The 15333-nt window shown below is 35.6% G+C and overlaps 1 protein-coding gene and 1 pseudogene across 1 annotated transcript in view; both read right to left on the bottom strand.

Annotated features, from left to right (window-relative positions):
- The window catches only part of CDK17 (cyclin dependent kinase 17), a 113942-nt gene that overhangs the window by 76308 nt on the left and 22301 nt on the right, over positions 1 to 15333 (bottom strand). The window lies entirely within an intron of this gene.
- Positions 1445 to 3215, bottom strand: LOC117998859 (annotated as a pseudogene).

The raw sequence follows: 15333 nt of genomic DNA, 5'->3' as shown, positions 1-15333 counted from the left end.
TATGCAAGACTGTTGAATCAACAGATCTGTACCTCTGAAACAAATAATACAATATATGTTAAAAAAAAAAAAAAAAGAACATAGCAGGAGGGGAAGAATGAAGGGGGGGAAATTGGAGGGGGAGATGAACCATGAGAGAGGATGGACTCTGAAAAACAAACAGGGTTCTAGAGGGGAGGGGGGTGGGAGGATGGGTTAGCCTGGTGATGGGTATTAAAGAGGGCACGTTCTGCATGGAGCACTGGGTGTTATACACAAACAATGAATCATGGAACACTACATCAAAAACTAATGATGTAATGTACGGTGATTAACATAACATAATAAAAAAAAGTTTCTAAAACACTAAGGGTAAGTGTTTGTTATTTATCCTGTTTTGGGTTCACTGAGCTTCTTCCATCAGTGGTCTTAACAGTTTTGAAAAATAGCCATGATGTCTTCAAATATTGCTTCTGCCCCTTTCTCCTATCCATTTCATCAATGTCTTAATCTGCTTGGTTGCTATAACAAAATACTATAGACTAGTCAGCTTATAAACAACAGAAATTTATTCCTCACAGTCTGGAAGCTAGAAGTCTGAGATCAAGGTGCCAGGATGATCATATGAGGACCCTCTTCTGTGCTGTAGACTTCCTGCTGTGTTCTCACATGGTCAAAGGGGCTAGGGAGCTTTCTGAGGATCTCTCTTATATAAGCATTAATTCCACAAATGAAGGCTCCACCCTCATGACCTCAGCACCTTCCTAAAACTTCACATCCTAATACCATTAAACTGGGCATTAGGATTTCAACATGAAATCTGGGGGAACAAACATTCAAACCATAACACTTAGGAACTCCAATTATACATATGTTAAATCATCTGGTTATGTTACTTGTTTTTTATTTTGTTCTATTTCTTTCCATCTTGTTTCCTTAATGCTTTAAACATATCTTTGCAATAACCCTCTTAGTGGGTACTAGAAAGAAACACAGCAAGTATTTTAGGAAATCATCTCAGTATGCTTAGTCTACATTACTTCCTAAATGGGAAAATGAAAATATTTTCCTCTATGTTTCACAAATAAACCAAAAACTGCCTTGAAAAAAAATTAAGATTAGCAAATTAGTCCTCCCTTTTAGGGAAAATGCTGCAAATTCAGTTCTACCTTCAGTCTCATCCATGAAAGCTATTAAATATGTTCAAGAACTTAGGAGGTCATCAAAAACAGGAGACAGAACAAGGTATACGAGGAAGGTGCTTAATTTGCAGAAAGTATCACTTGGTTATGATAAAATCTTTTTCAGACACCAAATCTTTGTCTTTTTGCCACAAATACTTTTTTTTTTTTTTAAGATTTTATTTATTTATTTGACAGAGACACAGCGAGAGAGGGAACACAAGCAAGGGGAGTGGGAGAGGGAAAAGCAGGCTTCCTGCTGAGCAGAGAGCCCGATGCGGGGCTTCATCCCAGGACCCCGGGATCATGACCTGAGCCAAAGGCAGACGCTTAACAACTGAGCCACCCAGGCCCCCCTGCCTCAAAAACTTTTTGCCAGTTTAATAATCCTCTGAATGTCTATACATTGTATTAGTATTTATTATTTATCCATAAAAATTTTTAAAGCTTTAAAATTATCCTTAAATATATCTAAATGAAATTACTTTTCCATTATTTACTTAGCCCTATGGAGTTTATAAGCAGTCTCCACATCTTACTTGATTCTTAAAATGATTCTATGAGGTAAAGTGTAATTATTTACCATTCCTGTTATACAAATGAGAAAACAAAAGCTCAAAACCTAAGTGATTCACCAAAGAGTCATTAAGCTACTAAGTAAATCCTGATAAAACAGAAATTTAAAACCTATGTGCTCCTTCCATTAATCTGCTCAAAAATAAACTGGCCCATGTACAGATAACAAGTGAAACACAAACTGCCTTTCCTTTTAATTTTTGTAATATTCTTGAGTAAAATTAAGTCAAAGCATGCATGATCATCTTTTTCAAAAGAAAACCCACACCTTAAAGCAATTTTAGCAGTATCAAATTATGTATGTCACCAAATTTCATTTACTGTTACACCAAAGTGTGCTTAACAAATTATTTCCTAATGATGATATTTTAATTGACAATTTTTTAAAGTATTTTTAGAACTAGGTTTATACAAAGTAGATTAATACTATAAATACTACCTTTGCAGGAGACCTGTAAACATGCCTCTTTCCTCCTTCAGTAGGCCTTTGAACATTTCTCCTTGGGGTGACTCATAAATACAAATTCCAGACTCAATACCACAAATAGTTAGGAAAAATTTTCAACTATTCCTGGTTTTATTTCAACATTTCTAAGAGGTTTCTGACAAAGTAAAGGACAAAAAAACCTCGAGCAAACCCTCCAGCCTTCCTAGATTAGCTGGTGTGTGTGTGTGTGTGTAATTTTTTTATTTTTAAGAATTTTAATACAGTTCAAATCAGTGTGCCAGGTTCATTTCAGCTCCTTCGCTGCCAAACCTAGGGGGAAAGAACTGTTTCAGTTTCCCTGCCTTCTCTTTATCTGTGATGACCAACATATAAAGGTATATGCTGTATCAAACTTTAAACTTCACATTACCCATATTTTTCTTGATCTTGACAGATTTGGCATCCTTTAGACTGCCTGTGAGCAGAAAGTCCTTGATTTCTTCCATTTTGTGAGGCATGGCTACGAGGGGTGCAGGGGAGTGTGCAGCTGGCACCACCCAAAAGACCTATCCAGTATATTTTTAAATAAAGTTATTTACAATTATCAATAAACTCTTTTTTGAGAATAGTACTGTCAAGTGTTAGATATTCCATCAGAGAAACAGCCACACTCATTTACTGTATGAACACAGATGTTACCTTCCTACATAGCAAGTCATTTCTGTGTTACTTTTATGGGCAGTATAACCCAGTCCTTCAAATATGGGAAAGAAAAATAAATATCCATATGAAAAGTCCCTTAGTTCTAATAATAATAAACCACAGCCACTAATATATTAAAGTAACATTATATATTATATAATATCTGTTCTTATTCTACTGTATTGCAACACATACGACAAACAAGACATGAAGAAAATAAAAATCATCTCTGAAAAATAAGTAGAATTATAAGCTGCTATTTAAATTCAACTATCCAGGGGCGCCTAGGTGGCTCAGCCAGTTAAGCATCTGTCTTCGGCTCAGGGCATGATCTCAGGGTCCTGAGATTGAGCCCCACGTAGGGGGCTCCCTGCTCAGCGGGGAGTCTGCTTCTCCCTCTCCCTCTGCCTCTCCCCCCTGCTTCTGCTCTCTCTGGCTCACTCACTCTCTCTCTCAAATAAATAAATAAAATCTTTAAAAAAAAATTTAAATTCAGCTATCCGAAAAAAGTCAGTTAATGGTAACTCATGCTTGTTTAAAGTGACTGGCTATAGTTAAGATCCATAATTTGATCCTTACATAAGTCAATTAACTTTATGCTACCAGGAATATCACTTACAACCCTGGACACTCAGAAAGAGTCAATATATATCAGTGGTCTTATGAAGATTTAGCCAAGATGATAGGTGGTTCAATGCCATCAATCATCAGGAAGGTGGGTCCTGTTGTTTTTTTCTGAGTAAAAAAATACTGAAGTCAACAAAATTATAATACTTGTAAAACACCTCAATAAATTTTATTACCTCCATATTTCCTTTTTTCCTCTCATTTCATGACATTTTTAAATGATTTCTGCTCTTCCTCCTTCTTTTGTTCCAACTCAATACATCTTCCAGGAGTCAAGCACAGAGACCTCTATCATGGTGGGTAGGTAGTTCCTTTCATATCAGGCAGACTTACAAAGTAAAACAGTAGTTCTCAATTCTGTAGTTAATTCTTGAATTTGAATTTCTTGCTAACAAAGTAAGAAATATGTAACTGTACTTAATGTACTAGAGTAGATTTATGTCATTCCCCAAAATGAATGGGATAGAAAGTGGCTTTGTAGTTTATGAGATAGAAATTGCTCACAATTGGGGCGCCTGGGCAGCTCAGTCAGTTACATGTCTGACTCTTGGTTTTGGCTAAGGTCATGATTTCAGGATCCTGGGATCAGCCCCTGTTGGGCTCCTCACTCAGCACGGAGTCTGCTTGTCCTCCCTCTGCTCCTCCCCCTTCTCTCTCTCTCAGATAAATAAATAAAATCTTTAAAAAAAAAGTTGCTCACAATTTTCAGTCCCTCTTATCTACCAGCAACTTACAGTTTTCGATATATGAAATTATCTATTCTGTCATGTGCAAAATAGCAGAAACAAAGTTGAAATCTCTAGAAAATGAAGCTCAATAAAATCTGGTTTATGTGGAGAATAATGTGGAGAATAATGGGAGGCCTACATTTACCAAGAGCAATGACCTGAAAATGTGTATATCAGAAAACAATGATCTGCTGTCTAACACAGACAAAAGAGTTGTCACACTCTTGGTATGCTATTTACAAACATAGTCCCAGGTCTATTTCATCTACACTGCATCTACAGGAATGGTCTAGAAAGATTTCAATAGGAAAAAAAGTAGGAAAGGGGAGGGATTATTTCTCTGTTCAACAAAGAACAGGTTAAGACTATTGTTTCTTTTATTATTCTGAATCCATCTGTATAAAGGGTAAAGAAAGTCAAAAGGTCACAATCTTTAGATGTGGCTATATGTTCCCATGCAATTTTGTGGTTAGAAGTTAGGGAGTGACTAGAATTGTTCCTGTTTCAAAGGTAGGAAATGAGAGGTTATCCTGAGGTCAGCATCTTCTAATGTGGCTCTTGATCTAAATTGTGTTAACTTGCTCTGCTTTAGGATGAAAGCAATTATGACCAGATCAATGTGCTCTGCATCTGGTTAGTCAGCTGCTCCAGAGTAGGCAGCCAGCAAGAAAGCTTTGGGGCCCTCGCTGGGCACTGTGCCTCCTAAGATTTGAGTATAGGCCAATCCTGTTGCCCAGTAATTCCTAAAAGATATTTTCAGATCCCCAAGATAAGAGATAAAATAAATAGGAAATACCTTCCTTTTAATTTTCCAAGTAAGCTGTAACTGAAGTGTTCCACATTTCCATCTAATATTCACTAGAAAATGAAATATTCTAACGACTCTATATGAAACCTATATACTGGCTCTAATGTCTGCCTTAGAAAAATCAACTGATTCCTTGGAAGAGGAAATTTAAAAGGAAGCCATTGTTTTTGTTTTGCTTTTTTTTTTTAAAGAGGAGCAAACAATGCTAGAAAGAAGAGGGTCCCAAAACCTAACTACAAAATCTTCTTTAAAAATGGCTTGAATACAAAATTTTATAACTGTTGCTATAACTACAAGTGATCTTAAGCACAAAATCCTTCTTTTATTGCAAATTCCATGTTAAAGTTTGAAAAAGTGCTTCAGTCCTACAATTAACGTTCTTCCAAGTTAGAGTTCAAGAAAAATGTCTGCGACAGAAGGTACGTTCACTGAAAATAAGAACTGGTGAATCAACCAGTCTGCTAATCAAGTTGGTAATACAGGGAATCACAAAAGGGAAAAAAGTACACCTATGTACTCTAAGCATTTTAGCTTGAAACATTCAAATGTGCTTACCAATCTTTTGCTATGAGACCAAGGCCATTATGCAGATTCCTTACATAAGTCATGTCGTGCCAACATGGACTCTACAGTTTCTAGGCAAATTCTTTAAACATAAAGGGAAAAGTTAAAAACACCGGTAAAACAATGAATGCCAAACTCTTCGAGATTTGTATGACCTTTACAGACCTTTAGATGTTTTCCTTACATCCTTTATCAAGTCTTTCCAAAGTTTTCATAGAAATGACTCTCCTTTAATATTTCTCCATTAATATTTCATTGGCTTAGATAATATTTGATTAAATTATGTAATTACAATAACAAAGCTGGAATACAACAACTATTAAGAAAATGTAAGTTCCAACTAAAGAAAAGCCTACTAGCTATGCGTTAGTATTAAACAAGCCATAGCCATCAGTCAGTAGTCTTACAGAGGGAATGAAGGCCAAATTAGATCTTCTACTATACACCCTCACTTGCTTTCTTAAATGTTATACAAAGTTCTCTGCAAGCATGCAACCATCTATGACATCCTAAATACTTTATATGTTAACAAATTTCTTAACTGCAATATAGGATGATTTGAACTTTCCTTTTTAAATGGAGTGATAAACTATAATAAAATTTCCATGCAATTTTAAGTAACATTCTTAACCTAGAAAAGAAACAAACAGATAAAAGGGAAGAACTAAACTCAGTATTAGAGTTAAATGAAAATTTTGTCACATAATCTTCTTTTATTATTTTATCACTGGACCTCTTGTACCTTTTTATATCACAAAGATCACTTTGTATCTCTTAATTCCCTTCACCTATTTTGCCTACCCACACAACTCCCCTCCCCCTGGCAACCACTAATTTGTTCTCTGTATTTATAAAATTTCTGGTTTTCATGTGTTTGTTCATTTGTTTTGTTTTTTAGATTTTACATATAAGTGAAATCATATGATACGTGCCTTTCTCTGTCTTATTTCACTTAGCATAATATCTTCTAGATCCATCCATGTTGTCATGAATGGCAAGATTTCATTCTTTTTTAAGGCTGAGTAATATTCCATTGTATATATTTACCACATCTTCCCTAACTGTTCACTTATCAATGGGCACTTAGGTTGCTGCAAGATCTTGGATGTTGTAAATAATGCTGCCATAAACAAAGGAGTGCATATATCTTTTTGAATTAATGCCCAATCATCTTATTAGCCCATCTCTGTGAATGTGGTATCTTTTTTTAAAAATAAAGCTAAATTCCATATGAAAAACTTTCCCAGGGTGCCTGGGTGGCTCAGTTGGTTAAGCTACCGGCTCTTGATTTCGACTCAGGTCACGATTTTAGGGTCCTGGGTTTGAGCCCAACATCAGGCTCCACACTCAGTAAGAGTCTGCTTGAGGATTCTTTCTCCTTCTCCCTCTGCCCCTCCCTCTTGCTCTCTAAATCTTAAAAAAAAAAAAAAAAAGAAAACTTTTCCTATTTCACTCTTACAACAAATATTGTTTGAAATATGTGGGTCTCTAAGATTTGCTGATTATTTTATATAGAAATTAAAAATAAATATTTACTACAGGATTTGATCTAATGCTTAAAAATCAGTTTCTTTTTTTCATGCCTTAGGACAAGGTCTATAGTGAGTTCCTAGGCACTTGAATACATGTTCATTTATATGACTGCTTTCATAACAGCAGGCTAAAATTTTGATTAAAATCCAAGTCATTAGGTGTGCAAACAATCAATGGGAAAGAAAACCTAATGGTACTCACCAAGGCACTCCACAACTCATGAATAGTAAGAGACAGTAAAATGGGTATGAATTAATTATTACTGAACTCCAGAATGTATTTTACTCTAATTAACTTTACTCAAATATTGGGGGGTAGCGAGAGAGAAATCATCATGAAATTACAGTGAGTGAGAATGTTCAAGGTAATTTAAAAAGTGCCTAGAGCATTAAAATTCTTCTCAATGAGTTCAAAATGGACCCTCTTTGTGGTTCCAACTGCTTCCAAATATATGGATTCTTTTACCAAGAGAAAACAAAAAGGTCTTTTTTGACTCTCAGATTTTATTTTTACCTGGAAATTAAAAAGTGGCAGCATAAGTCTCTTGTTTTAAGCCTATCACTCCAATTAAGGTTTTCCCTGGAGCCCTAATGCGTATTTACCTTCTGTATACACATTTCGTTAGCATTAGTATCTATCTCTCTGACATCTGCAGTGACACAAAAGGGCAGAGAAAGTTTTCTATTCTTTTTTCTATTCTTTCTGTATACAAAAAAGATTAAATTTAATGATTTTTCACTGATGGTTCAAAAGACTTAGCTCTCAATAATCAACACCCTAGAATGCAATATATTTATAGCTTATTATAAAACCCGACACTGGTTTTGACACAAAATTTATTAAGGACAACTTGAGACAGGTTTATTTGAGCAATCTCTTAATATTAAAATATGAGCAACCTTTTGTTTATAAAGTTAACCAGGCAATTCAGAAGTTTATGTCCCTATATACTAGCAACCATGTCCTTCAAAAATGATTACAAATGTACATAAAATGACTAGTACCTAGTGATATCAACAATTTTTTTTCTCAAATGAGGTTTGAGAAACCTACCCATTAATTTCTCTAGCAACATCATGTAAGGTGTCTATCATGAATTTAAGGGGCGGGAAAGTACTTTAAAAAAATCATTAATGTGAATTTAGGTAAAATGCATTTTAACTGCTAAGAGATCTGTTCTTTTATCAATTTTCTCCTCTTATACAAGTCAAAGCACTAAAATGTGCTATAACAATAACAAGGGAATAAAAAAAGATAAAATTAACCTTCCACATTATATAATTTTTCAGCCATCATTTTAAAATATAAGATCTCTATAAGACTACTAGAAGTTAGTATAATCAAGGAAATAATATCTTTTCCCCTTTTTATGTAATAAAGTAGTAAATAGAACTATGTGCCAATATGTTCTAGTACTCTACTTACATAATTAACTCTTTTAACCATCATAGTAACGCTATAAAATTATTTAAATTATACTCATTTTACTTATCTAAAGAAATTTAGTCACTGGTGAGTTAAAAATTCACTGTTAAAGCTAGTAAGCAGAAGAGCCAGTAGGAACCCAAACAGTCTAAGGCCCTACCCAAGTCCATGTTTTTACTGCTACATAACATCATCCATCTAGCACACAGACTAACTCAATAAATAAATGCCTGCTGCTTAATAATTTTTCTTCTAGGAGTTATAAAAATCAGTGAGTGAGAAATAAGGTACAAATTAATCCTTTTTCCTTTCTTTTTCCTACAGAATTGGGTATTCTTCACACTATGCTCTCATAATCTTTACACATATCTTTTATATAGTATCTTCCTACCTAATTAAGTTTAAACACATGATTATAAACACTTTCAGAGAAGGAAGGACATCTTGCTGTTTGTGTTTTGAAACCCCACTCATTTCCTTGTGAAGGGCCTAGCTTTAAGAAGGACCAAGTACTGGACGGAACAGAATGGAGGGCAGTGAAGGGGGAAAAAAAAAAGTCACTCTCTAGAATAACTTATAAACAAGGGAGACCCACATCTTACTGAGTTTAAAATATTTTGCATATTTAATCAAATAATCCAAAATGTATGCAACAAAACTGGAACATTTTCCAACAAAATTGGAAAAGCTGTTTTTCACTAACCTCTAGTAACATTAAGGTTTTATTAGCAACTGAATATAACTCTTATCATTTTTGATCCCCATGAAAGCCTTATGAGTTGATACTGCTCTGCCCATTTTACAAATGAGGAAATAGACTCAAAAATTTTAACAAATTTACCTGAGATCACATAGCTTGCAAGTCTGGCATTTCCAACTGATAGTGTGCAACTGACATTAAAAAGGGGGGACGGGTACAAAAGAACCAAAGCCTATAGCTCTGAAGCTATTCAAAGCAAAAGATACCCGGAGTGGATTCCAAATTGGAATTTGTTGAGTTACTGGAGCTTAACAAAAATTGCCCCTAAGAATATCCAACTGAGAGAGGAAGGTCAAGTGCAGGATTAGGATCCAATTTCATTTGGATCTAAAGCAGAGGTTCTCAAAGTGTAGTCTGTGAAATCTTTACAAGAGGATTGGGTCCTGAGATCAAAATTATTTTTACAATGATTCTAAGAAGTTATTCGCCTTTTTCACTTTTCTCTCAAGTGTACAGTGGAGTTTTCCAAAAACTGCACTGCATGGAATATTGCAACAGACTGAAAGGCAAAAGTAGATGTGAGAATCCAGCTGTTTTCTATTAAGCTAGACATGAAAGAGATTTAAAAACAATGCTAATATTCTTGCCATGTTTTTAAAATTATTTCTTATTTAAAATATGTGCCGTGATATATTAATTTGTAATATTTCTTAATTTCAAGTAAATTAACATTAAAGAACATAAAGTCCAGAAACCAAAAGGGTTGAAAAGCTGCTGCTCTAGATTGAGGATGGAAGATGGTGGCACAGTATGAAAACCCTAGGCTCACCTTGTCCCATGAATACAACTATGTAACTATCAAGTCACTCTAAATACCCCAGAAATTGACCCCGAAGACTGGCCGAACAAACTCCACAACTAAAAGTAGAGAAGAGGCCACACTGAAGAAGGTAGGAAGTGTAGAGACACAGTTTGGGAGAGAAACAGATCTTGGCCACTGAGGTGGGAAGGAAGACACAGCTGCAGAGAAAGGTGAAAAACAGCCCAGTACCCAGGGGAGCACACAGGGAAAATCAATCCCCACAGCAATTGGCTTGGAAAGCAAGAAGGGCCAAATATCCTGAGTTCTTGCAACTAACAGGGTTAAAGCCTGGAACTTTAATGGTCAGCAGGCTTGGCTGGGATAGAGCCCCAAGGGCACTGTGCTGCTCTTGGAGAGAATGTAGGCAAACAACCCATGGACATACAGCATGGGAACAGCGATCTGAAGAGCACGTGGGGCACACAGTGGGAGTTTATTTGCTCAACTTGGAGCATGTCCCAGAGAGGCAGCCTTCATGGAGAGGCTACATTTCCCTCTCCCACACTTCAGTATAAGCAAAGGCCCCCTGAGGAGATCAGTGCAGTGCCACCACTGGCTACCTAACTTGCTTACACCAAGCCCCGCCCTCCGGTGCTCCAGTGGAACCGCCCTTTCCAGTCTCACTTGCCTCAGTCTCAGCAAGGTGGGCCCCCTCCCCAATAAGACCAGCCCAAATTCCTACCCACACCCAGTCTCTCAACCTAGGAATTTTGTGGGGCCTCAGTTCTGGCGGCAGTGGCAACAGGTCTCATTTCACAAGCAGACCAGAGCACACCTAGTTAAAACTCACCACATTCTGGTCAGGGACAAACACTGCCCACAGCAGGCAAGGAAAGCCTCTGCACACAACTGACCTGAGGGATAAAACAGCCAGAACACAACAGCAGAGTGCACACAACACACACTGGAGGCACTACCTAGAGTGCCAGGCCCTGGGAAACAGGGGACACTACATGGCAGGGCATTAGAGAATCTCTTTTCATAAGGCCATTAACTTTAAAACAGGAGACCTAAGCTGACTTTCCTAACAAAGAAACAGACACAAAGACTTAGACAAAATGAGAAGACAAAGAAAACTGTCCCGAATGAAAGAACAGGAAAAGGCAATGGCCAAAGATCTAAGCAAAACAGATATAAGTAACACACCTGATGCAGAATTTTAACAATGATCATAAGGATACTCATTGAACTTGAGAAAAAAGTGGAAGACATGAGTAAGACCGTTAACAGAGAGATAAAGAATAACAGCAGAAATAAAGGGCTCAATAAACAAAATAAGAAACACTTGATGGAATGAACAGCAGGCTGGAAGAAGCAGAGGAATGAATTACTGACTGAGAAGACAGAGTAATGGAAAGTAATGAAGCTGTACAAAAGAGAGAAAAAAAGAATTTTGCAAAATGAGAATAGACTTAGGAAACATAGTAACTTCATCAAATGTAATAACATCCAAATTATAGGAGTCCAAGAAGAAGAGAGGAGGGAAAAAGGGGACAGAAAATTCATTTGGATAATAACTAAAAGCTTCCCTAATCTGGGGAAGGAAACATATATAGGAGGCACAGAGAACTTTGACCAAAATCAACAAAAGTAGATTCATACCAAGACACATTGTAGTTAAATTGGCAAAATATAGTGACAAACAAAATTTTAAAAGCAGAAAGACAAAAGGAGGCAGTAACTTAAAAAGGAAAACCCAAAAGGCTAGCAGGGGATTTTTCAGCAGAAACATTCCAAGACAGAAGGGCCTGGCATGATATATTCAAAGTGCCAAATGGGAAAAATCAAGTCAAGAAAGACTACCAGCAAGGCTATCATTCAAAATAAGAGAGATAAAGAGCTTTCCACACCAAAACCAAACCAAACTAAACTAACCTAAGGGAGTTCATGACCACCAAACAAGCCCAGCAAGAAATATTAAAGGGGACTCTGAGTGGAAAGGAGAGACCAAAAGTGACAGAATAAAGATAGGAAACACAAAAGCAGTAAAAATGAATATTTCTGTAAAAAAAAATAAGTCAAGAAACTCACAAAAGATGTAAAATATAATAATATATACCTAAGATGTGGGGAGGAGAAGAATAAAAAATGAGTTCATACTTAAATGACCATCAACAATACACACTGCTATATGCAGAAGAAATTATATACAAACCTGATGGTAACCATATATCTAAAACCACTAATAAATATGCAAAGAATAAAGAGAAAGAAATCCACATATATCACTAAAGTAAATCAGCAAACCATGGAAGAGAGAGAGACAAGAGGTTCACAAAAAATCTTAAGAAAAAAACATAAAACAATAAAATGACAAATACATATCTATCAATAATTACTCTGAATTTAATTGGACTAAATGCTATCAAAAAACATAGGGTGACAGAATGGATAAAAAACAAACAAAAAACAAAACAAGACTCATCTTAAAAATGAGACTCATTTTAGACCCAAAGATGCCAGCAGACTGAAAGTGAGGGGATGAAAAAACATTTATCATACAGATGGATGTCAAAATAAAGCTGGAGTAGCAATAGTTATATCTGACAAAACAGACTTTAAAACAAAGACTAACAAGAGACAAAGAACATTATATAATAATATATGTGCTGCCGAAGCGAGCACAAACATTATATAATAATAAAGCAGACAATCCAACAAGAAGATATAACAATTGTAAATATTTATGCACCCAACACAGGAGCACCCAAATACATAAAACAGTTTAACAAACATAGAGGAACTAATCAATACTGATACAATAATGTAGGGGACTTTAACAGCCCACTTATATTAATGGACTAGATCATCTAAACAGAAAATCAACAAGGAAATAATGGCTTTCAATGACACATTGGACCAGATGGATTTAACAGATACATTCAGAACATTCCATCCTAAAACAGAATACACACTCTTTTCAAGTGCACATAAAACATTCTCCAGAACAGATCACATATTGGCCCACGAAATAAGTCTCAACATATTCAGAACATCAAAGTCATACCATGCATCTTTCCTGACCACAAGGCTATGAAACTAGAAGTCAACCACAAGAAAAAAGTTTGGAAAGAGCACAAATACATGGATTAAAAACATGCTACTAAGCAATGAATGGGTCAACCAGAAAATAAAAGAAGAAATTTAAAAAGTACAAGGAAACAAATGAAAATGAAAACACAAAGGTACAAAACTTTCGGGACACAGCAAAAGCAGTTTTGAGAGAGAAGTTTATAGCAATACAGACCTACCTCAAGAAGCAAGAAAAATCTCAAAACAACTTAACTTTACACCTAACAGAGTTAGAAAAAGAACCAACCAAAAACCAGCAGAACAAAGGAAATAATAAACATTAGAGCAGAAATAAATATAGAAACTAAAGAAAACAATAGATCAATGAAACCAGGAATTGCTTCTTTGGGGGAAAAAAAAAATCAATATAACTGATAAACTTCTAAACAGACTTATGAAGAAAAAGAAGAGAAATGACCCCAATAAATAAAATCACAAATGAGAGAGAATAAAAAAAAAAAACAATGCCACAGAAATACAATTACAAGGGAATATTATAAAAAACTATATGCCAACAAATTGGACAAACTAGAGAAGATGGTTAATTCCTAGAAACATATAAACTACCAAAACTGAAACAAGAAATGCAAAACCTGAACAAACCAATACCCAGCAAAGAAACTGAATCAATAATCAAAAAACTCCCAACAAACGAAAGTTCGAGACCAGATGGCTTCACAGGCAAATTCTACTACATTTAAAGAAGAGTATGCCTAGTCTTCTCACACTATTCCAAAAAATAGAAAAGGAAGGAAAACTTCCAAATTCATTCTATGAGGCCAGCATTGCCATGATACCAAAACCAGATAAAGACACCACCACAAAAGAGAACTACAGGCCAAAATCCCGGATGAACACAGGTGCAAAAATCCTCAACAAAATACTTGCAAACCAGATCCAACAATACATTACAAAAATCATTCCCCACGATCAAGTGGGATTTATTCCTGGGGTGTAAAGGTGGTTCAATCTTCACAAATCAATCAATGGGACACATCACATCAATATGAGAAAAAAGGGGCGCCTGGCTGGTTCAGTAGGTGGAGCATGCAACTCTTGATAAGTTCAAGCCCCGGGTCGGGTGTATACATTACTTAAAAATAAAATCTTAAAAAAAGTTAACAGAAAGGATAAGAACCATGTATCATTTCAACAGACACAGAAAAAGCATTTGACAAAGTACTACACCCATTCATGATAAACACTCTCAACAAAGTAGTTTTAGAGGGAACATAACATTATAAAGGCCTCAGATGAAAAACCCATAGCTAAGATCATCCTAAATGGGGAAAAAAACAGCTTTTTCCTCTACAGTCAGGAATAAGACGGGGACGTCCACTCTCATCACCTGGATTCAACATAGTACTGGAATTCCTAGCCACAGCAATCAACAACAAAAAGAAATAAAAGGCATCCAAATAGGTAAGGAAGAAGTAAAACTTTCACTATTTGCAGATGACACAATACCATACATAGAAAACCCTAAAGACTCCATCAAAAAACTGCTAGAACTGATAAATTCAGTAAAGCTGCAGGATACAAAACTAATGGATAGAAATCTGTTCCATTTCTATACATTAATAATGAAGCAACAGAAAGAAAAATTAAGAAAACAATCTCATTTATAATTTCACCAAAAAATACTAAGATACCTAGGAATAAATCTAACCAAAAAGGTGAAAGACCTGTATTCTGAAAACTATAAAACACTGATGAAAGAAACTGAAAATGACACAAAGAAATGGAAAGACATTCCATGCTCAAGGACTGGAAGAACAAATATTGTTAAAGTGTCTATACTACCCAATCTACACATTTAATACAAACCCTATCAAAATACTAACAGCATTTTTCAAAGAACTAGAACAAACAATCCTAAAATTTGTATGGAACCACAAAAGACCAAATAGCCAAAGCGACCTTGAAAAAGAAAAGCAAAGCTGGAGGCATCAAAATTCTGGACTTGAAGTCACATTCAAAGCTACAGTAATCAAAACAGTATGGTATTGGCACAAAAATGGACACACAGAGCAACAGAACAGAACAGAAAACCCAGAAATGAACCTACAATTATATGGTCAATTAATTAATCTTTGACAAAGCAGGAAAGAATATCCAATGGGAAAAAGTTTCTTCAACAAATGATGTT

Source organism: Mirounga leonina, unplaced genomic scaffold (genome assembly GCF_011800145.1).
Source record: "Mirounga leonina isolate KUSES-001 unplaced genomic scaffold, KU_Mleo_1.0 Mir_418, whole genome shotgun sequence".
Classification (NCBI taxonomy): Eukaryota; Metazoa; Chordata; class Mammalia; order Carnivora; family Phocidae; genus Mirounga; species Mirounga leonina.
Note: the sequence above shows the minus strand (reverse complement) of the source record. Positions and strands in the feature narration are given on the sequence as shown.